The following is a 22,943-nucleotide window of genomic DNA, read 5'->3' on the forward strand; positions in this document are numbered from 1 at the left end:
GATTAAGGGAGCTAGGGCTTTTCTCTTTAGAATGACGAAGGATGAGAGGTGACTTGATAGACATGTACAAAATGAACAGAGGTATAGATAGAGTGGACAGCCAGGGACTTTTTCCTAGGGTGGAGGTAGCTATTATGAGGGGGTATAGTTTTAAAGTGAGTGGAGATAGATATAGAGGAGATGTTAGAGGTACGTTCTTTACTCAGAGAATGGTAGGTGCATGGAATGCATTGCCGGAGAGGGTCGTGGAGTCGGCCTCATTAGGGGCATTTAAGTGGCTATTAAATAGGCATATGGATGACAATATAAGGTAGGGGTGGAGGTTAGATGGACCTTAGGATTAGGGTAACAGTTCGGCACTACATCGTGGGCCAAAGGGCCTGTACTGTGCTGTACTGTTCTATGTTCTATGTTTGCACTAACATCTGAAACCTGATAAGCTGTTTGAATTGTCTCATACTAGAGCATTCATATATTAAATATAGGAGGAGGCCATAGATAGTTCCTTTTGGGTTAATGATGCATGAGCAGTAAGACAATCCATTTCAGCTGATTCTCTGGCTACAATTATATAGATAAAAATGGAACTGGACAAATGTAATCCAGCCAGCTCAACAAAGGTGGAGATGTTGGAGGTAGATGGTGTGGTCAGTTTGAGAAGAATCAGGAGGGATAACTTACCTTTCTGACAGTCATGAGCAAGAAAAAAGCAATTGTGATGAACATTATTGCACACTGTGTGAAAATGAATGTCAATAATTATAATTTATTCTTAAATACAATTTAATAATATCATCTGGTAATGATTGTAAGGGGAAAGGGTGACATTTCTGTGTTTCAGAAGGACAAAAATGGACTTTTCTTTCTTTAGCTATATTGAGTCAAGGGTTTAATTTATATTTTGCAACAAATGCAATCAAAATTTATTCTTGCATTGAGGAAAATATTGAGGAAGTTTTTCAGAACCATTCTGCAATGATGTCAGCCCTAAATGCTACCGTGCTCTTATAAAGAAAGAATCTTATAACATTCCCATTACACACAGGAAATACAGCTGTATTGGTAACCAGAGGTTACTAATGGGTTTATTTTGCTTGTTGGGAATTTCTCTTGCTGCAGTCATCTGCTACAACATGACTCATTTCCTCTAGTCAGGACTTTTTTAAGCATCAGTTAATGTCTGGCAGATTATCCAAAGAAGCCCTTTTGGGTATTTAATAATAACTAAGTCATTAATCAGGAATAAATATTTTACGATCATTTTATTACCAACCTAACAGAAACATGAAAGACGTACAATTACATAGCAGTTCTGATGAATACCAAGCTCCTCAAAGTACTTTACAGATAATTAGGTATTTTTGAAGAGTGGCCACATTTTTTTAATCTTTCATGGGCTGTGAGCAAATTTAGCAAACTAGCATTTGTGGTTCAGCTCCACATGTCCTTGACAAAGTGGTAGTTGACTGCCTTTTGAGCTGTTGCAATCCATCGGTCCAGGTAAATGTCCAGTCCTGTTAGAAAGAATCAGGCAATGAGAATCAGATAATAAGCACTCTTAGATAAGATAAATATAGAGATGCAGCAGACTTAGAGTAGGGCCAGTGTAGCTATGCAGACCAGTCTCCAGAACAAAAGTATAAACACCCAACACTGAGTGCATGAAGGCATAACAACGCAAGCTGGAGTCAATGGGAACAGTGTAACCCACTGACAGAGCTGTGACAGATCAAACACAACTTGACAAAGTTTGTTGCAAGATCTGAAGATTTGCACAGTTTTCAATATGATTTGCAATCATCAGTAATTATCCCTACTTCTGAAAAATGATGGAGGAAAGGTCATTGATGAAGTGGCTGCAGATGATGGGGCCAGATGAAGATGGTGTGGTATTGTTATAATGTAGAACTGGGTTGAAATACTGGAACTTCCTCCCTAATTTACATTGTGCGTCTATCTACACCACATGGGCTGCAGCTCTTCAAGAAGGCAGCTCATTACCACCTACCCACAGGCAACTAGGCTTGGGCAATAAATGTTAGCCAGGCAGCAATGCCCACATCCCATAAGCGAATATAAAAAAAGCTACTTGCTGATATAAGCAACAATAAGAAATGGTGAAATGCTGGGCTTTGGATTGTTCACTCGCCAAATAAATTAGCTATAATCCAATTTCCAGTAATTGAACAAGCAAATAAACAAGTCATACTTTTTGCACCCAAAGTTAGCTGACTATTATTAAATCAAAGAAAAAGAAATCCCATGAAGTTATTGCAATTCAGTTTTATTAGCTGCGGATTATGAAAATTGGAAAATTGGAGATTTGGATGCTTCTTGGGTTGTTTAGGACTTATTAAGTGACTGTTGGAACACCAACGTCAAAAGGTCAAAAAAGCTTGGAATTATCTGCTGCTGTTTACATGAAACCCAGTGACTGTAGGAGAAAAGCATTTGAAAGAGAGATATGAGGATGCTTAATGGTCTATAAATGCTGGGCAAACAGACTTGGAAAGACACAACTCAATTTGTGTTGTTTGGTGCCTATTAACAGCCTCTGAACATTTGGTTTCTGTTTGCCACAGCCTACTGAGCTGTCCAGTTACTATCTGTCTTTCTCTCTGTCTTTTTCTTAAACAGATACCTCAGTGAAGTATTTTCTGAGTATTTCAGAATGTTCCAGAAATAAATATCCCTGATCCTCTCATAGACTCTTAGACTCTATATGTTGAACTGTTAACTTGATCCTAAGATTGATGTTTAACTGAACATTTACTTGAACTGAAGGTCTTCCATCTGCTGCAGTCAGCAGCAATGGGATTTTGTTAACACTAAACCAAAGGAGCTACGAGGAAACTTATTCCACTCTTTTGATTTAGACTCTTTATCAACAGGCTTTCCCCACTTTTCCACTCAAATTTCTCTGGAGAGCTGTGTCACCTTGTCCTCGGTATGAATGTGTGTGCATCAGTATTAAAGAGGATATAGTTTATGTCTGCATTGTATGTTAATTAACAGCCCATTTTACACTTGTTTAAATAATAAGTTTGTTCTTAATAATCAAGTAATTTTTGAGTTTACTGGAGGAACCTACTGAAAGTCTCTTTTGTTCTGGATATCAGTAATACTATGAAACAATTTGATTATTTTGGTCATAAAGTTTTGATAAGACTCATGGAATAGTGGGGCTTGATTTCCAGCACATTTTTCCTGTCAGAGCCATAACAGCAATCAGAATGAAAGTTGTGTTCAGGCTAGCGAAATTGGAAAAGAAATCATAAAACTGTTTCTGGAAGAGAAATGGAAGACTTCAGTAAGAAATTAAACAGGTCAGAAAAGAAAGATATTACTCTAGGATTGAGTGTCTGCAAAATAACATTACTGAAAGAGGCTGAAACTTTTGTTTTGTAAAATTCGATCTGTCTAAGATATCTTATAGGGTTACGTTTTTTATCTTACATGTAATAAACTTGGTTTTTTTTAATGACTATTTGCAGTTTGGTGTGAAGATCTTCAATAACTGACCACTACAGTGACCAACTGCAAAAATTAAACTTTCGACCTATCAAGGCAGAGTTCACTCTGAGACCTGAGATCTAACTTGTCCTGTATCATCTTCAGTTGGCCTCATAATAATATCAGTAGACCAGACATCATCACAATATCCAATTCATTCTTGATCTCCAAGTTAAAAGAACAGAATAGTGGCATATTAACAGATATATTAAAAAAACAAAAAAAAAGCTGCATGTGTAATATAAACAAAAGAAATGGATCCACTATTTTCAATTCACAACACATTTACTCTTAAAGGGTAGATATCCAATCAAAGCATCAGACATATTCCCAACTAAAGTAGTCCTAACCCAAACCTGGCCCCAATGGAGACAAAGGATTGAGCATGACCCTATCCCTAAGTATGCAGTATGCCTAAACTGCATCACATTAATCTGACACCTGACCATAGACAAAGATCAGAACTGGCATTGAAAGCTGCCTTTGACTAACCATGATAATGAAATGTGAGGCTGGATGAACACACAGGCCCAGCAGCATCTCAGGAGCACAAAAGCTGACGTTTCGGGCCTAGACCCTTCATCAGAGAGGGGGATGGGGTGAGGGTTCTGGAATAAATAGGGAGAGAGGGGGAGGCGGACCAAAGATGGAGAGAAAAGAAGATAGGTGGAGAAGACAGTATAGGTGGGGAGGTAGGGAGGGGATAGGTCAGTCCAAGGAAGACGGACAGGTCAAGGAGGTGGGATGAGGTTAGTAGGTAGGAAATGGAGGTGCGGCTTGGGGTGGGAGGAAGGGATGGGTGAGAGGAAGAACAGGTTAGGGAGGCAGAGACAGGTTGAACTAGTTTTGGGATGCGGTGGGTGGAGGGGAAGAGCTGGGCTGGTTGTGTGGTGCAGTGGGGGGAGGGGACGAACTGGGCTGGTTTTGGGATGCGGTGGGGGAAGGGGAGATTTTGAAGCTGGTGAAGTCCACATTGATACCATTGGGCTGCAGGGTTCCCAAGCGGAATATGAGTTACTGTTCCTGCAACCTTCGGGTGGCATCACTGTGGCACTGCAGGAGGCCCATGATGGACATGTCATCTAAAGAATGGGAGAGGGAGTGGAAATGGTTTGCGACTGGGAGGTGCAGTTGTTTATTGCGAACCGAGCGGAGGTGTTCTGCAAAGCGGTCCCCAAGCCTCCGCTTTGACTAACCATGCTAGAACGCCCTGACTGAGATATTTGTATCATCAATAACCACAAGTGAGGTGCCAGAATAGTGGAGGTTGGCTAACATGGTGACACTATTTAAGAAAAGTGGTAAGGAAAACCCAGAGAACTATAGATCTGTGACCCTGACATTGGTGGTAGGCAAGTTGTTGGAGGGAATCCTGAAGGACAAGATGTACATGCATTTGGAAAGGCAGGGGCTGATTAGGAGTAGCCAACATTGCTTTGTGCATGGGAAATTGTGTCTTATTAACTTGATTAAGTTTTTTGAAGAAGTAACAAAGAGAACTGATGAGGAAAGAGTGGTGGACATGATCTATTTGGATTTCAGTAAGGTGTTCGACAATTTCCTCATGGTAGACTGGTTAGCAAGGTTAGGCCACACAGGATAGAGGGCAAACCAGCTACTGGACACAGAACTGGATCGAAGGTTGAAGACAGAGGTATTATTGTGGAGGATCGTTTGTTCTGACTGGAGGCCTGTGACCAGCATTGTGCATCAAGGATCGGTGCTGTGTTCATTATTTGTCATTTATATAAATGATTTGAATATAAATATACGAGGTATGGTCAGTAAGTTTTCAGAAGACACCAAAATTGGAGGTGTAGTGGGCAGCCAAGAAGATTACCTCAGAGTACAACTTGATCAAATGGGCCTGTGATCCGAGGAGTGGTAGATGGAGTTTAATTTAGATAAATGTGAGGTGCTAAATTTTGGAAAGGCAAATCAGAGCAGGACTTATACAATTAATGGTAAGGCCCTGGGGAGTGTTGCTGTACAAAGAGACCTTGGGATGCAGGTTCATAGTTCATCAAAAGTGGAGTTCCAAGTAGATAGGATACTGAAGAAGGTCTTTGGTATGCTTGCCCTGATTGATCAGTACATTGAGAATAGGAGGTGGAAGGTCATGTTGTGTCTGTACAGGTCAATGGTTAGGCCACTTTTGGAATGCTGCATGCAGTTCTGCTATAGGAGGGATGTGGAGGGTTTGAGCTTTAGGGAGAGGCTGGATAGGCTGGGGTTACTCTCCCTGGAGCATCGGAGGCTGAGGGGTGACCTTATAGAAGTTTATAAAATCCTGAGGAACATGGTTAGGATAAATAGGCAGAGTCTTCTTCCCGGTGTGAGGGAGTCCAAACCTAGAGGGGCATCGATTTAGGGTGAGAGGGGAAAGATTTAAAAGGGACCTAAGGGGCAACCTTTTCATGTAGAGGGTGGTGCGTGTATGGAATGAGTTGCCAGAGGAAGTGGTGGAGACTGATACGATTACAATGTTTAAAAGGCATCTGGATGGGTATATAAATAGTAAAGGTTAAGAAGGATGGGCCAAATGCTGGCAAATGAGACAAGATTAATTTAGGACATCTGGCCGGCATGGATGAGTTGGATTTAAGGGTGTTTCCGTGCAGTACGGCTTTATGACTGTATGACTCTAAGTACCCCCAGGGCTTCACTGAGGAAAACTCCCCCAAGGCTTTCAGACTTTGTGTGCTTGCTCCAGATATCATGTGTTTACTGTGAAGATAGAGGCCACCTGTTGAAGCTTATTATATTGATATATGCCAAAATACACTCCCCTTGATCAGCACAGTCGCCTGCCTGGTTGTACAAGGTTACAAATTGCCAATGCAAGTCAAGGCACTTCAGGTCAGGATGCATGCAATAGAACACCAGGTGAATGCATGCTGTGGAGTAAGGGAGCAGCCCTGACAAACAGCCGGGTAAAAGCTGTGTAATGGATTCCTGTCCCTGTGCAGTACCTGTACCCAATGCAGATCTACACTGTCGGTTGCCCTAAATCATTCTGCCCTGCAGGGCACAGTGCCAGTTTGTTGGAGGATGCCAGAATGGTGGTGATACCTCCCAAAATTCTGGTAGCAAATGTCCTGGTGCAAATGTACATGCAGCTGATGCTGATAGATCCTGCCCTGCTCTCCAATTTGACTGTGGCCTTCATGGATTTTCTGCTGTAAATGCTGAGTTGAACCTGCCAAGTACCCACTCTGGTTTCTATGTTGAGTTTTCCCAATGGCTACTACGTATGGCAAGTTTGATGAGATTGCAATTTGTAGTGAGACGGACTGTTATTATGTTGTTTAACCAGTAACAGTGAGTGTCAATTGGGAATTCATCGATGGCTTGTGAGAATCTAGATACAGCACTTAAGAAAAGTGAATAAGATGCAACAAGATGTGCTGGTACCTCTACTCACCTATCACCATCCCACCTACATTCCGCAGCCTGAAACCCCCTCTCTCTATTCATTTCAGAGCCCTCTTCCCCTCTCCCATTTCTGCAGAAGGGTCCCGACCCGAAACGTCAGCTTTCCTGCTCCTCTGATGTTGCCTGGCCTGCTGTGTTCCTCCCGCTCCACACTGTGTTATCTTGGACTCCAACATCAGCAGTTCTCACTATCTCCAAGATGTCCTGGTAGGCTTGACTATTCACCAATCTCATGCTGGAGCCCTAGGTCCTCCTGCTGTGCATTTGATACCTTTGCGGTATCAAGCAATGCACACTGCAGGAGTCCAGCAACTACAGAAATTTTAGATTGGCATAGAGAAACACAACCTAAGGACCTCACACTTCCCTTAATTAACTTCCCACTCGGTGCGTAGTCGTCAGTGTGTCATTCACCCCAAGTATAAAATTGCATGGAGGCAGGAACATGTCAAGGAGATGATCCAAAGTTTTTTGTTCTCACTGCAAACACCACCATTCATCTTCTGAGTCAAACACCAAATTGTGAGGAAATTTTTGTTTCAAAATCAATATCACTTCACATTATTTCATATGAACCATAATTAACATTGTTTAGAATAATTATAACAGAAAAATGCTACAGTGCCCCTGGCACTTAGCTGAAGGCTTGTGTTTACAAAATACCCACTAATTGTGGATTAGCATTCTGTATTTTCACATTTCAGCCAGAATACAGATCCAATTCAGACTGAAGGCATTTAAGTATTCCTTACTGCCAACATGCCATGAGATTAAGGAGATATCCTATTTCTTTCCCATGAGCAATGATTGTACCTAGAGGCATTGTGCACCAAGGCAACAGAGTAATATTGACCAACAACTGCATTACTGTACCTAAAACAGTTAATCCTTATTAAATAAATAATGTGGCAAAAGAAAAGGATTGCATGAGAGAAATTTTGAATTACTCAGTGAACTAAAGAAGGCATGTGAACATTTTCCTGATCCAATCTTTTATTACAGTTCTCTTTCTTTAGCTGATTGTTCTTTTTAATATGTTTTATTCAGATTGTGTAATGGCATTTATTTACTCTTAAAAGCTTCACCAAAAGCTCAGTGGTCAAATCATAATGCTCTGTTTTACTTATTCAGGGAAAGCAAGTGTCACTGGCAAGGCCAACGTTTGTTGCCCATCCCCAATTGCTTTTGAGAAGAAGCCACCCTCTTTCACAGGCAACAGAAAAGTTTACTTGATCTTTTCAGAATTCATTAAATCTCCGAGGGTCTTACAGGCCAGACCAGGTAAGAATATCAGATTACCTTCCTTAAAAGCCATTCCTGAAGTTGATGAGTTTTAGATACAAATTAGTTTAATGGTGACCATTTTTGAAACTGGCTTTTCATTCCAGATTTATTAATTAATTGAATTTAAATTCTACCATTGCCATGATAGAATTTGAATCTGATTCTGGAGCATTGTTCTGAGCTTCTGGATTATTAATGCAGTAATAGTGCCACTAATATACCATTCCTTCACAATGTCCCCCATCTTCACCACACCCCTCAATTCCCATCCTCCTCCCCTCTACCACTGTGCAATTCTGAGCAACATAAATAAGAACCAGGTTTTATCTTCAATGTTTAATTAACTGGGCTGAACCTGAAAGACTCTGACCATGATATTATAAGCTTCAAATTCTCTTAGCCAGCAAGAGTCATAAAGTCAGACAGCATGGAAACCGATCCTTTGGTCCAACAAGACTCAGGAACAGGCAGCTGGGATCAAGGGAATTCCTAGAGGTACATAGGGGATACAGGAGTTTACTGAAGAAGGAAATCAGGAGGGTGAAAAGGCGGCACAAGATAGCCTTGGCTGAGAAGATTAGGGTGAATCCAAAAAGATTCTTTGAGTATGTTAAAAGAAAAAGAATAACTAGAGAGAGAATAGGACCCCTCAAAGATCAAAATGGAACTGCAGGAGATGAGTGAAGTCCTCAATGAATATTTCTCCAGTGTTTATCATGCAGAAAGACATGAAGACTTAGGAACTTGGGGAAGTTAGTGGCAATATTTTGGGAACAATGCATATCACTATAGAGGAGGCATTGGAAGTATTAGAAGGCATGAAGGTAGATAAATCTCCTGGTCCCAATCAGATATATCCAAGAATCCTGCAAGAGGCTAGAGAAGAAATTGTAAGGACCCTGGCTGATACATTTGCGTCATCATTAGCCACGGGTGGGGTCCTGGAAGTGTGGAGAGTAGTGAATGTTGTTCCCTTATTCAAGAAGTGCTGCAAAGAAAATGTTGGGACTTATAGAGCAGTAAGTTTAACATCTATGGTAGATAAGTTACCTAAGAAGATTCTGAGGGATAATATATACATGCATTTACAAAAACAAAGTTTGTTTAGGAGTAGCCGCATGGCTTCATGCGTAGGAGATCATGCCTCACAAATTTGTTAGAGTTCTTTCATGAAGTGACCAGGAAAGTTGATGAGGGCAGAGCAGTAGATGTAGCCTATAAGGATTTCAGAAAGGCTTTTGATAAGGTTCCACATGATAGGCTGCTCTGGAAGGTTAGATTGCATGGAATCCAGGAAGGCTTAACAAATTGTCTATATATTTGGCTTGGTAGGAAACAGAGAGTAATTGTGGAAGGATGCTTGCCGGACTGGAGGCCTGTGACTAGTGGTGTGCCTCGGGGGTCAGTGCTGGGCCCCTTGCTGTTTGTTATCAATGTCAATTATTTGGATGAGAATGTACAAGGCATGATTAATAAGTTTACAGATGACACAAAGATCGGCGGTATTGTGGACAGTGATGAAGGCTATCACAAACTGCAGCAGGATTTGATCAGCTGGGGAAGTGGGCCAAGAAATGGCAAATGGAGTTTAATACAGATAAGTGTGAGGTGTTGCATTTTGGAAAGTCAAATCAAGGTAGGAATTACATGGTGAATGGTAGGGCCTTAAGAAGTATAGCGGAACAGAGGGACTTGGAGTTCAGGTGCACGGTTCTTTGAAAGTGGAAGCCACAGGTAGATAGGGCAGTGAAGGAAGCTTTTGGCACGTTGGCCTTCATCAATCAGGGCACTGAGTACAGAATTTGAGAAGTTATGTTGCAGTTGTACAGGACATTATTGAAGCCACACTTGAAGTATTGTGTGCAGTTTTGGTCACCTTGCTATAGGAATGATGTTACTAAACTGGAAAGAGTGCAGAAAAAATTTAGAAAGATGTTGCCAGGACTCAAGGGACTGAGTTACAGAGAGGGGTTAGACAAGCTAGGGCTTTTTTCTTTTGAGCATAAGAGACTGAGGTTGGTGGGGGGCTGGTGGTGGGCGGTGGTGTCATCTTATAGAAGAATAAAAAATCATAAGAGGCATGGATAGGGTGAAAGTACTCAGTCTTTTTCCCAGACTTGGGGAATTGGGGACTAGAGAACATCAGTTTAAGGTAAGAGGGCAAAGAATACATGGGAACCTGAGAGGCAATTTTTCTTACAAAGAGGGTGGTACGTATATGGCATGAGCTGCCAGCAGAACAACATTTAAAAGGCATTAGGAAAGGATTAGAAGGATATGAGCCAAGTGGAGGGAAATGGGATTAGAGCGAATGGGTACTTTGGTCGGCATGGATCAGATAGGGCCGAAGGGCCTGTCTCTGTGCTCTAGGACTCTAAGTTCATGCTGACCATGTTCCCAAATTAAACTGGTCCCACTTGCCTACACTTGGCCAACTTCCCTCCAAACCTTCCCTATTCATGATCTTATCCAAAAGAGGAATAAAGACAGGTTTTGTTTCCATGACCACTGCAGACGCTGAGTTGAGGTCGGGATTAGATAACACATAGAAGCTGATTAAACAACTTTTAAAAAGATCAGAAGCAGCAGGAACAGGAGGTTGTTGCATTACATCTAATGGTCAGTATGATAGTATACTTTCAAAAATCTTAACAATTGTGCTGAACATATTAATGCATAGGCTAGTGGTGTTCCAGATTTTATTTTTATGCTTAACAAGCCTTTGCCTTACTGAAATAGAATTCAACTGTTGCCCAGAATGTTCATTGAACAAAAATGCACTTTGACAAAGCTGAGGGGATAAAATCAGCTGTTTGCATACAGTTACCAACCAAAATGGCAACATCATAACAAATTATTTCCATTTCCATATTCTCCCAACCATATTTTTCACTGGTGTAATTCATATGGTAATTATTTGCTTTGTTTGGTTTGTTCAGAACAAAAATCATCATCACAATTGCAAGGTCCTGTAAGCCTGTAATCATCCACAGTTACCCTGCTGAATGTCCTTTTCGAGTGAATACACCAGTAAATTTCCAGATCCATTCCTACTTCAGTTGTTAACTTTATCTGATTAAATATCATCCCCGGGATTTACTGATTTATTAAAAATCTTCTGCTTCTATCTCTCTTGTTTTATTGTGTATAGTCCCTTATTTACTTTGTACTCGAATTGTATTTTTACTAATTTGCATTACATTAGATTTATTCAAGTCCAGAAGTGAATTTGTAGTTGTGTGATTTAATGAAAGGAATGTGAATTCTGGGACAACTGTAATATCTCTAAAGACCAACAGTAAAGACGTTACTGTCCATGCAGATACTGGGCTGTTATCAAGCAACCATGACAAATAAAGTTCTCTGAGGGATTAAGATTAAATTGTAAAATTGTGTAAAAAGAAATAATCAGTTTCCGGAAATCTATAGTAGTCAGCTGGAGTTTGCAAGGGATAAATGAAAGAAAAAGCAAAAATTAAATTTAAAACATCATTTTCAGCAGCTAGAATGAAATTTTGTAATGAATAATTCTCAGTAAACAAGATGGGTTTGTGAAATGAATTTAATGTGACTATCTAACAGGGCATTCTCAGAAATCTCGACAAAACCTATCCAAGCATAAGTCTTTCCTTCAGAGACACTCGGTCAGCACTTTCCAGCTTGGTTTTTCCCAATTTCTGCTCACATCTCATCACAAAGAGCAGGCCATGCTGTCCTCTGTTCCAATAGGCACCATACAAAGTGATGCCGCATTGATTGAAAACCCAAAAGGGTTCTTTGCCCATGGTCAGTACCTCTTTTAATTTGCCAGTATTCAATAAAAGCCATCTGTTTGTTACTTGTTAAGATAGTGAATGATGATCTCATGTCACACTTCACAGCTGTGCAGCCAAATCAAAAAGTAAATACTTTACTCCAGGGTAGGTCGAACTTTGCCAGGCAGGAAAAGGAGAGCATTCGCAACACAGTGAGACTTTCCAGGGCTTTGCTTTTCAGTGACAAAATTAACCCAGCTGCTCTAAACTATATATCATCTTTACCACATCTGCAAAGGCACTCCATCAACAAAAGCCGTACATGGAGTACAGCAAGGCTTACCCTTCTAGGCTGGCTGACTATTTATTTAAAGTAGGTAATATTGGAGACCAGGGAACAGCAGACAAAAGTGGGTATTTAAAGGACAAAATATCCAAACAAATGATAATATGTCTTGTTTTCATGGAAGAATAACTAAGAGAAATGCAGTTGATTCTGCAGATATCTTACCTTATATACAGTTACAGGGGTGACCTCCTCAGTAAAAGACAGAAAGAAATAGTTATTTAAATTTATATGTTGACTTTTGTGATTTTAGAACATCTCAAAGCCATTTGAGCCAATTAAATATTTTTGAAGAGTAGTGGCTGCTGTAATATGGGGAAATGTGCCACTCTATTAGTGCTCGGGAAGGTCCTGCAAATAGCAGTGTAATAATAACCAAACAAGCTATTTATTGATTGTTTGAGGACTAAATATTAGCCAGGTATCTTTTTAAATTGACACGCTTAATAACATTTTTAATCCTTCCATTAGTATGCAAAAGGCTTCACACAACTATGATCATGTAAGTATAAAATGGTGAGGAGCTACCATTGGAACTTTATTAGAGCCACTGACCAGATTCATTTCTAGACTAAAGGTTTCACCAAACATGTTCGCATCAGATAACGAAGGACCTGTGTAACTGATAAGCAGATTCAAGAAACTGTACTGTCTAGAATTTCCTCACCATTCGCAGTAGCTTCATTAGGCAGAGAATGATGTAGAGTGTGTCTGTGTGTGTGCGGATGCGTGTGTGTTCGTGTGAGAGAGAGAGAGAGAAATACGGAGAAAGGTAAAGCATACTATAGCAATTTGTTTTAACTATTAAAGAGATCAAGTGAAGGGCTAGTGTCTATGGCTAGTATAGCACTAAAGCTGAAAAAAAAGATGCAACATTAATGATAATAAATTGATGTTACAAGGATTGGCTGATTTGATGTTGGTACCGTAAAATATCTTGAATCCAGAGTCTTTAAGTATATGCAATTTCAGGACTGGAAGCGAAACCAAGCCCAATCTGAATTTTATGCATTTACCACAAAGTTTTGTTGTTATAATTAGCCTTCAATTTCTGTTTGTTAATTTAGCCCAATGAACAAATAAAAGGAAAAGTTATATAGACACAAGAAACAACGAGTAAACACAAATCAGTGTAGCATGAGAAAAGTTCAGGCTGAATATCTCTGACACAGTTAGCAGTGTCTGATTTGAAACACATGCCCCTTCTTTTCTGGCTGTCCACATTGTGTCAAAGTAGATACTGGTGGAGTTCTCTGACCAGCTACAAAGCTGAATAAGCATCTCTAATACAAACAAAAATTTTTTTGAGAAGAATATGTGCAGATATGAAATTCTGACTTGTAAACTACCAGGATATCAAATATTACTAATACATGCTGACTGGATTGAACGTGATCCAAAATATTTCAATGAAAATTGTGCATTCACTGTTCCTTTTTGAAATAAATTAAGCAAAATAAGAAAAGCTTTGTACAACAAAAATGCGTACATTTTAGCAAGATCAAAAGTGGTTTAGGAACATGTTACCCTCTGATAATATACTTTGTGCCAAATAATTCCCAATACTTTTAATACCTCTTTCATTGGATGCCAGCTATGTTAAAATATTCTTACAAAGATAAGCCTCCATATTCTAAACTAAAAGCCACTATTAAAATTATAAAAAGAAATGCATTGTACTATGAATGTTTCAAGGAAAAGGTTCATATTGTTTATTAGTTTTTCAAAAAGCCTGCATTTGAATTTCTTCAAAAGATAAATCAAAAGAAAGAATAGAAGAATTTGTATCAATATATGAATAAAAAACTACTAACAAAAAAAATCTAAGTTTAAATTTAAAAATGAGAGTTATCTCAGAGCCTTGTGGCCTCATTCATGAAGAATAGTAAAGTATGACTTTCAACTTGAATTACTGTTGCTGGTAGTTCTCAGAAGGATGTGAATATATCTGTAATTCTACTGAAATCATTCAGAACTTACATTTTGTGACAAATTTTTCGACTTTAAATACAGAAGGACAGGTTAGAGAATGGTTAAAAAAGCAGACAGAATACTTGTGTTTATTAACAGGGCAGAGAGTACAAGTGCAAGATGGTTACGTTGAGCTTATGTAAGACACTAGTTTGTCCTCAGCTAGAGTACTGCATTCACTTCTAGTGCCACTCTTTAATAAGGATGTGAAAGCATTGGAGAGAGTGCAGAAAAGATCATGAGAACAGTTCCCGCGATGAGGAACTTCAGGTGTGAAGACAGATTGGAGAATTTAGTTCTGGTTTCCTCTGAGAAGAGAAAGCTGATAGGCAACCTGATACAGACTGTCAGGATCATTAGGAGTCTGGACAGAGTAAGCTGGAAGAAACTGTTCCCAGTTACAAAAGGATTGAGAATGAGAAGACACACATTTAAAATTAGCAAAAGAAGCAAAAGCAATGATGAAAAATTCTTATTCTACAAAACTGTTAAAGATTTTAAATAAGGCCTGAGATTGTGGTAGAAATAGGTTCAATTGGGGTACTTCAAAAATGAATTAGATTTGAAAAGAAATAATATTGAGAGTTACAGGAAGAAGCATTAAATGCAATGTTCTTATGGAATGTAGCTAAAGACAGAATTGCACACTCTTGCTGCAAACCAATTGCACACCTAAAGGCTCTAAGTGATATGCCTGAAACATCTGAGCTTTGAACTGCAATTTAATCACCATCAAAATACCTTAATAATATATTTTGGGACACAATCCTACGTTCCAGCTTGTGTAGAAAGTCACTAGCATTATGACCAGACTTTAGGTTCTCTAAGTCACTACGGTTTCAGACAGAATATCCCAAATTGTCAAGATCCAGAGTGAGGATGGTTAAATTAGCTTCTCTTCATTATTTACTGGCTCCCCTGAGTTGATCGCAACAAGGTTAATTTACAAACAATCTGCTCCTTTTTGGATGTCTTCATCCCAGATTAAATAAATTTTAAAAAAGAAAGTCAGGGTATAATGCATTCACAAAGAATGAGCTTAGCTACTCATCACAGAAGAAATAATAACATAATATGTAATGAGTAAAAAGAAGTGAGTCTAGAAAAATGTTAATGAATGTATGGTTCAGTCTTTAGATTGTCAATGAAGGGTGGATAATAGAACATTGACAATTAAATTTGGGGCGGCACGGTGGCTCAGTGGTTAGCACTGCAGCCTCACAGCACCAGGGGCCCAGGTTCAATTCCAGCCTTGGGCGACTGTCTGTGTGGAGTTTGCACATTCTCCCCATGTCTGTGTGGATCTCCTCCAGGTGCTCCAATTTCCTCTCACAGTCCAGAGATGTGTAGGATTGGCCATGCTAAATTGTCAATCGTTTCAGGGAGGTGAGGGTTATAGGGGAATGGGTTTAGGGTGGGATGCTTCAAAGGGCAGTGTGGACTTGTTGGGCCGAAGGGCCTGTTTCCACACTGTAGGGAATCTAATCTATATAGTCTATATCAGGGTTTTTGGCTTTGCAGGTTAGTTAAAATCTTCTTGTCCTGTTTCCTTTTGACAGTGGATGACTGATAGTGCTCAGAGTGAAAGTCCTATTGTCCTTTTCCAACTGAATGCCTTTCCTATTGGCTTCTAACATTCAGAATGAAAGAGTCGTTTATCTGCAATACAGGGTGACTAGAAAACTTTCTTCCACTCAGGCTGCTACATATGAGTGCCCCTGCTCACCAGCACACCTTCTTCCCACATTACCACCCACAGACCATGGTTGAACTGACTTTTAAACACTGTTCTTCTATATTCTTATTGGGAAACACATAATTTATGTTTCTTGCCCAGGCCACGGTCACTTCTCCCATCATGATCACAGTCTCAAATAACTTAGATAATCAGATGAGCAGGAAAGCTGACATTTTGGGTTTGGACCTTTCCTCAGAAATGGGGGAGGGGAAGGGGGATATGAAATAAATAGAGATATGGGGAGATGATGATAGAAGGTGGATAGAGGAGCAGATACGTGGAGAGAAGTCAGACAGGTCACGGAGGTGGGGATGAAGCCAGTAAAGGTGAGTGTAGGCAGGGAGTTGGGATGGGGGTTTGTCAATGAGGAGGGAGGTGAGGGTAGATGGGAGGGAAGACAGAGAGGCCAAGGATACAAGGATGGGGCTACGAGGTAAGAAGTGGGTGTGGGGGTTGTTCATTGAGGTGGGAGGAGTGGATCAGTGGGAGAAAAGTCGGACAGGTCAAGGAAGCAGGGACAAGATGAGCTGGTCTTGGGATGAGGTTAGGGGTGGGGACATCTTGAAGCATGTAAAGTCCACATTGAGAGCATTGGGTTGCAGGGTTCCCAGGCAGAATATGAGGTGCTCATATTCCCCCTCCCAACTCCCCGTCCCACTCCTTGGGTGACATGTCTATCCTGGGCCTCCTCCATTGCCACAACAACACCACCCGAAGTTTGGAGGAACAGCACCCCCACTTCCTACCTACTTGCCCCATCCCCGCCTCCTTGATCTGCCCATCTTCCCTCCCACTTGCCTGCTCCTCCCTCTTCACTGACCAACCCCCATCCCATCTCCCTACCTACACTCACCTTTACTGGCTTCATCCCTGCCCCCTTGACCTGTCCGTCTTCTCTCCACCTATCTGCTCCTCTATTCACCTTCTATCATTTGCCATGCCTTCTCTCTATTTATCTCAGAGTCCCCTTCCCCTTCCCCATTTCTGAAGAATTGTCCAGACCCGAAACGTCAGCTTTCCTGCTCCTCCGATGCTGCTTGGCCTGCTGTGTTCATCCAGCTCTACACCTTGTTATCTCAGACTCCAGCATCAGCAGTTCCTACTATCTCTAACTTAGATTTGTAGCCAGGTTTTAGCTGTGTGTCCTTTTTTGAAAAGAAAATGTGTTACAATTTAAGTTTGATATGCCCATGCGTGATCTGGAATCCATGTTCAGGACTCTGGTGAAGATTAAACGCTATTGGATAAATATTGATAATAAGTTGGTGGGAACAGGGAGTGCCACAATAAAGAGGCTGGTAGTTGATCATGATCAACAAAAACAATTTGAGGGATGAGTATTTCACTCTCTAGATACTGGCCATTTCCAAGTACAGTCTATTTTCATTTAAGTGTATTTTCTACAATGACCACGTTTCTCTTGTGACTTGTGACTCTTTTTAAAGTTTCCAATAATTTTCTTTAAATTATGGTTTTCAGTTGAACAGTGAACATTGTGCACAGTCTGTGTCAGAAGAAGATAGCCAGATTAATGATTAACAGAGGACAATGGACATATGGACCATGTACACGGGGGTTGCTTGACAATCCAATCCAGTTTATAAATATCACATCCTTTACCATCAAAACAAGCAGTTAACCATAATACCAAGCATGTTAAGTCTTGCTGATGTGACATAATGATGCCCAAATATGGGGATGTTAGTTCCTGATGACAGCTGGAAAGATTTACCATTGGCATTTATCACAGTGCTGTTTTTCAATAAATATCTCTCTTACTGGCACAGAGCCTCCGTGGTCCCTTTATTACTGCCTGATCTGAAGCCTTCAGCCTTTGTCTATATAAACGCATCAGTTAGAATTGCTGCCTTTGTCCTACTGTCGGCCATCACTGTGAAGGAGGCGGCATCTCTGTGGCAGCAATATCACCGAATAATGAGTAGATGACAGAACACTGATCCCATTCACAGTTTCATGAGGACTAGTATGATGCATGAGACAAATCTCTCCCCAGCAGTCTGCACTACAAGCCTGACAAACAACACACTCCATTGAGCACAATAACCAGGGCCACTGCCCCCAGTCAGCCTTATGGCCTTTCACCAGCAGCATCAGCAGTGACATTTATCCCTTAACCCCTCAAGCAACAGTGACAAGATAAAGGATGTTTTGTGAATAGATAGATTTCCCCTTCTGAATACAAGCAAGGCACCACTTCAATATTTAAAATGGAAAATATGCACCAGACACAAATGTTATGGGGACTAATGTCTTTCATACAACAGTAATGCTGAGTGTGCAGCTGTTTCTTGAGTGACATAGTTCTATGAGTAATCTGACAACAGTGGGAGAGAAACAGGAGACAATCAAACAGCAACCAGTTCAAGTACATGACAGAGTGATTGATTCATCGTAGCATCGGGCCTCTCTGTCTCTGGCTTGTCTGTGTTCAAATATTCAAAGTGAAGGAAGACTGCCTTTAGCCATTGTACAATCGCTTTCTAGTGTCATGACGAGTGTATATCTTTTTAAAAATGTAAAGTTTGTTCCAATGCCCACCCCTCAGTCACAATAGCTTTCAATTATTTTTATCCCTCTTTAAAATCTTCAACTAAGGGCAGGAAATGGTCATGAAGGAATCATTGATGTAAAACTGCATCTTGTCACTTGCGTATTGACACGTGACACACACCACCTCTCGCACATGTCTTGGCCTGTCTCTTGTAACCCTGTAAACTTTTAGTTGTAGGAATTTCACAGATTTCTATTAAAACGCGTAAACCTTGTGAATGAATAGATTTAAGCTGTTTTTGCTCTATATCAAACTCTCACTGTTATGCTGCATGGCTTGGCTGGCCCTTTGTTTGAAGACAAGATAGAATTGGCTCAAAATGTCCTGCACGTGTCTTTGTTGCAACAGATGTAAATAACGGGCAGAAGGGTCTTCTGCTGTCGTGACCCCAGATCATCTTTTGCTTCTGGAAGGTGAAATAGAGTAAACAATGTTGCTGCAAATATTGGTACTAGTTTTCAAAACACTGTGTGACTATTCTTCTGTAGGAATTCTGGAATAATTCAACACACAGTGTTATGCAACAGAGCATCAAGAAGTTTAAAGGATTTGTCCATTTTGCTATGTATTTCCACACTGAAGGAATTATCTCTAGGAGATGAGTGGCTCAGTGAGTTGAAGTGAAAACTTCAATGTGCCTCCCTTGATATTTGCCAGAACATCATTTCGCAATGATACACTTCCAAGATTTAACTTGTGGTGAGACCAATTTATTACAGTCTTTTTGGAAACTAATAACTTTTAAAATAGAATTTCAAACTTCCAATTAATAGCTGAAAGAATAACTCAACAAGATTTCACATTTTAAAACATTTCTTATAACAAAAGGCTGAAAGTACTATTGAAAAAACACTATCTTTCTACGGACTTGTACTTTGAACTAGCGAATGGAGCCTTTGGCACAATCAAAACTTTCTACTATTAAAGTATATATTTTACCGCCCTTTTAAGTAGGCCTCAAATTCTCCCTAAACCAGTCCAATATGATTCGTAGCTCCAGAGAATCTACTTCTGATCTTTTCCTTTCCCAGACTGGAAACAGTAACTCTAGGGCAATCTTTCTCTTTGTGAGTTCCTTTCTGGCTAAAGCTCAGTAAATCATTCAGCCTCATTTTAATTCCCTACAAAATTGGTCTTTCCAACCTGACTAGGAATTCCGAGTTGTATTCCGACATGATGGACCACAGAAATGTTTAACTTCCAGCTGCACATTCCCCCTCCCAGACTCTAAGAGACTGTGTATGAGAGTTTTATAGAGTGTCATATAAGCTCTTCCACACTCAAAACTCATTTCCCTGGCAATGTGAATCGTAGGCATTAAGGAAAAGCCAGTGAACCTGACGCCATTGGTGGGCAAACTGAGATAACACGGAGTAGAGCGGGATGAACACAGCAGGCCAAGCAGCATCAGAGGAGCAGGAATGCTGACGTTTTGGGTTGAGACCCTTCCTCAGAAATGGGGGACGGGAAGTGGATTCTGAAATAAATAGGGAGAGAGTGGGAGGCGGATAGAAGATGGATAAAGGAGAAGATAAGTGGAGAAGATAAGAGGCAGGGTTGGAGCCAGTGAAGGTGAACGTAGGTGGGGAGTTAGAGAGGGGAATAGGTTGGTCCAGGGAGGATAGACAGGTCAAGGAGGCGAGATGAGGTTAGTGGGTAGGAGATGGGGGTGGGAGTTGAGGTGGGTGGAATGGTTAGGGAGGCGGGGACTAGCTGGGCTGATTTTGGGATGCAGTTGAGGGAGGGGTGATTTTGAAGCTTGTGAAGTCCACATTGATACCCTTGGGCTGCAGTGTTCCCAAGCGAAACATGAGATGCTGTTCCTGTAGCTTTCGGGTGCCATCATTGTGGCACTGCAGGATGCCCAGGATGTCCAAGGATTGGGAGGGGGAGTTGAAATGGTTCGCAACTGGGAGGTGTAGTTGTTTGTTGCAAACTCAGTATAGGTGTCGGTGGGTAATTTGTTGGGGGAGATCCTGCGGGACAGGATTTACATGTATTTGGAAAGGCAAAAACTAATTAGAGATGGTCAACATGGCTTTGTGCGTGAGAAATCTTGTCCTACTTAATTGAATTTTTGAAAGCAGTAATGAAGGGGATTGATGAAAGCAGAGCAGTGGACATGATCTATATAGGCTTCAGTAAAGTTGAGCATGGCGGATTGGTTATGAAGGTTAGACCACATGGAAACAGGGGGAACTAGCCTTTGGATACAGAACTAACTCGAAGGCAGGAGACAGAGGGTGGTGGCGGAGGGTTGTTTTTCTGACTGCAGGCCTGTGACAGCGGTGTGCCACAAGGACTGGTGCTGGGTCCACTGCTTTTTGTTATTTATAGAAATGATTTGAATGTGAACATGGGACGTACGGTTAGTAAGTTTGCACATGACACCAAAACTGGAGATGTAGTTGACAGTGAAGAAGGCTACCTTAGAATACAACAAGATCTTGATCAGATGGGCCAATGGGCCAAGGCGTGGCAGATGAACTTTAATTTAGATAAAGGCAAGGTGCTGCATTTTGGAAAAGCAAATCAGGGCAGTACTTATACACTTAATGAAAAGGTCCTGGAGAGTGTTGCTGAAAAAAAAAACCTTGGAGTACAGGTTCATAGTTCCTTGGAAGTAAAGTCACAGGTAGACAGGATAGTGAAGAAGGTGTTCAGTTTGCTTTTCTTTTTTGGTCAGTGCATTGAGTACAGGAGCTGGGATGTCATGTTGCAGCTGTACAGGACATTGGTTAGGCCACTTTTGGAATACTACATGCAACTCTGGTCCCCTTGCTATAGGAAGAATGTTGTGAAAGTTAAAAGGGTTCAGAAAAGATTTCCAAAGATGTTTCCAGGGTTGGAGTGTTTGAGCTGTGGTGTGAGGGTGAATATGTTGGGCCTGTTTTCCCTGGAGCATCAAGGGCTGAGGGGTGACCTTATTGAAGTTTATAAATCATGAGGGACATAGATAGGGTGAATAGCCAAGATCTTTTCCCCTGGATTGAGGAGCCCAAAACTAAAACGGTAGGGTTTAGAGGAGAGAAAGATATAAAAGGGATCTAAGGGGCAATTTTTTCACACAGAGGGTGGTGCATGTGTGGAATGAACTGCTTGAGGAAGTGGTGGAGCTGATACAATTACAACGTTTAAAAGGCATCTGGATGGGTAGATGAATAGGGAGTGTTTAAAAGGATGGGCCAAATGCTGGCAAAAGGGGCAAGATTAATTTCGAATCTATCCAGACAGAAATACTGATAAGCTATTCTTGATAGCCCAATTCCCTATTATCTTGGAAGTCAATTAACAGTTTAATCACCGTTTACGACTCAATATTTTTACTTCTTTCTAGTATTTTGGAAGCTCTTTGTCTATCTACTGTCAGCACACAACTATTACCAATTTCTACAAGTGTAAACAATTTGCACCTCTTCCCAATAAAACTACCTGGCCAAATTTCAATCTCTAAGTAGGCTTGATTGGTCAATTAGACTTCAGAATAGGGCCATATGGCCCTTGACATTTACCTTAAACCAAAGATATGTTTCTGAAACAAAGTAACTTTATAAACCTCATAACTGTCACAAAGCCAGTTTTCAATTTATGCTCTGAGTTGGATCTAAAGAAGCATTTATCCATACATTAGCTCTTTCGCTTCTGGGATTTGGATCCAAATGCACTCCGGATAATTAAAAAAATGGAAATTTGTCTCAGTAGCAAGGAGATGATCTAAAACATGTGAGATGCCTTAATTAGTTATAAGAATGTAAGAACCCCACAACATCAAGTTGCCAACAGCTTGGCAATAGTTTATAAACTCATGGGATTGCAGGCACCAGACACAGAAAATGTTGGATTGGTAGAGTTAGTTAGAGTTTGGAGAATGTGTGGAATTGGCTGCACCCACCCTAATGCAGAATGTTATAAAGTTTTGCTATTTAGTCCTCAGAAATTTTCAGCTTGTTTTGTGAAACAGAATTCATTAGTATGCCATGAATACTCATTAATACTCCAAGCCACTGCAACTGTTAAGAAAAACAGAAAACACATCTGTTAAACTGAACTATATATTTACAAGATATAGACCTGATGAGGCAGACTTCTTCCTCCAAGCTCCAGTGATTACAAACTTCTCCAGTATCTTGGATCAATCGTACTCAAGCCATTTCTTTGTACAAATACTTACAATGGAAAAGATGAAGTTTGAGCAGTCAACAAGCCACAGATCATGACAGCAGATCATTCATCCTATTGTAGCACTGGACCCAGGCTTTCTTGATCCCTGACCTCCACAGCAAGCTCAGTTAAGGCTGCTTTTGTCAGTTGGCATGATGTTCTGTTGCC

The 22,943-nt window shown here is 40.6% G+C and overlaps 1 long non-coding RNA gene across 1 annotated transcript in view; it reads right to left on the reverse strand.

Annotated features, from left to right (window-relative positions):
* Positions 1–1,411: 1,411 nt before the first annotated feature.
* The window catches only part of LOC132206054 (uncharacterized), a 59,258-nt gene continuing 37,726 nt past the window's right edge, over positions 1,412–22,943 (reverse strand). Inside the window, exon 3 of the long non-coding RNA XR_009442785.1 lies at positions 1,412–1,514. This is a non-coding gene — a long non-coding RNA (uncharacterized LOC132206054). The remainder of the gene's footprint in view (positions 1,515–22,943) is intronic.

Source organism: Stegostoma tigrinum, chromosome 29, assembly GCF_030684315.1.
Source record: "Stegostoma tigrinum isolate sSteTig4 chromosome 29, sSteTig4.hap1, whole genome shotgun sequence".
In the NCBI taxonomy this organism is placed as follows: Eukaryota; Metazoa; Chordata; class Chondrichthyes; order Orectolobiformes; family Stegostomatidae; genus Stegostoma; species Stegostoma tigrinum.